The sequence below is a fragment of the Schistocerca cancellata genome, unplaced genomic scaffold, assembly GCF_023864275.1.
Source record: "Schistocerca cancellata isolate TAMUIC-IGC-003103 unplaced genomic scaffold, iqSchCanc2.1 HiC_scaffold_732, whole genome shotgun sequence".
Lineage (NCBI taxonomy): Eukaryota > Metazoa > Arthropoda > Insecta > Orthoptera > Acrididae > Schistocerca > Schistocerca cancellata.
The window spans coordinates 516,306-517,885 of record NW_026046743.1 but is presented as its reverse complement, the minus strand read 5'-3'; the positions used below and the strand labels follow the sequence as shown (position 1 = coordinate 517,885).

The following is a 1,580-nucleotide window of genomic DNA, read 5'->3' as shown; positions in this document are numbered from 1 at the left end:
AATAAATAAAAGAAACGAGTTATTTGTAAGGGGGTTGGGGTAAGTTTCGATAACGAAATGGATCAAGTAAGTATAGTTACTTGAATGTAAAATTTCCGAAGCTTGCAATGGGGCAAAGCATCTTCTCATATTGATCTCCGTTTGTTTCGACAGGATTCATCTTCATTTGTAGCTTTACGATAGTAAGAAAATCTTTCATCTAAATAAAACTGCAGAATCCAAAACAATACCAAATATTTTGTCCAAAAATAAGAGATTTATAGTGATAAGCACGCCCAGGCGTTTCTGCCTGCAACAGACCTGGCGTTCGCCGTGCCTAGCTGACGTGACGTCACCGACAAGCGCCGAGGCTTTCCTTTGAGTCGGTGTTGGCGAACAGCACTCGGCAGACAGGATGGTCACCCATCCAACTGCTATCCCAGTCCGACAGCGCTTAACTTCGGTGATCTGACGGGAACCGGTGTCACCACTGCGGCAAGGCCGTTGGCCCAGGGACGGCAGGTTGGTGCCATTTTTAAACAGGTAAACACACTACCACAAATGGCACCTTCTCTGTGAACTGTGTGGGTGATGTTGAGGTACTTTCGTGGCAAGCAAGATCCCTTCATCTATCGGCGAAAGAAAATGTGTGGGACCAGGTCGCACGTAAAAAATTTACTCCTGTGCCGGTATCTAGGATATCGAGAGCCAGTTACAACAGCTGTGAGCTAGATTGCCTCAGGAGACGATATGTAAGTAGACTGTATAGGTTTTTTTAATGGTAACGCCACGTATCGCTCTGTATGAAAATCACTGGCTGTGCTGTGTGCAGTCTGTGGCTAGTTTGCATTGTCGTTTGCCATTGTAGTGTTGGGCAGCGGCAGCTGGATGTGAACAGCGCGTAGCGTTGCGCAGTTCATTAACCTATACCTTTCACAAATCACTTACATCACAAAAATCTTGCTTACTCGAACTACTGAAATACAGCGAGCGCCACTACTGCCAGCTAAATAAAAGATTCTAACTACGGAAGGCACTAACTACTGATAGGCATAGTTAGCAAATGAAAGATTTTAATAGAGAACAAACAATGTATTTACCTTAATAGTCACAATATATATAGCAGTTCATGTCATCGAGTATTACAAATTTCAAAACTCTGCCATCTCTCTCCCCACATCCACCACTGCTGGCGGCTCACCTCCAACTGCCGCAATCTGACTTTCAGAAATCCCTGCAAAAGAATGGCCCTGACTAACATTAACCTATGCATTTCACAAATCGCTTACCTCACAAAAATCTTGGTTACTCGAACTTTTATTAAATAAATTTTCTTCAGAACTCTCGGTCATAGATTGTATAGCTGGTTGTCACCCTATATGGACAATATGTGAGAAGTAGGGACTGTTAGTGTTTGCACGTGTGTTAATAATTCAGCAAGGGACTGGATAGCAGCATTGCTGGTTCTAAGGACAATTCCAAAAACTTTGTGAGTGCACAAGTGGTGGTTATGGACTTGCTATATTATCTGCAAGACTCTTCAATGGTGATTGTGCACCTGCACAGTGGCAACAGATGGCTGCTGGCCGTCTCTACCAGGA

At 43.7% G+C, this 1,580-nt stretch overlaps 1 pseudogene; it reads right to left on the bottom strand.

Annotated features, from left to right (window-relative positions):
* Positions 1–370: 370 nt before the first annotated feature.
* On the bottom strand, positions 371–488 carry LOC126141643 (5S ribosomal RNA; annotated as a pseudogene).
* Between the last annotated feature and the right edge of the window lie 1,092 nt (positions 489–1,580).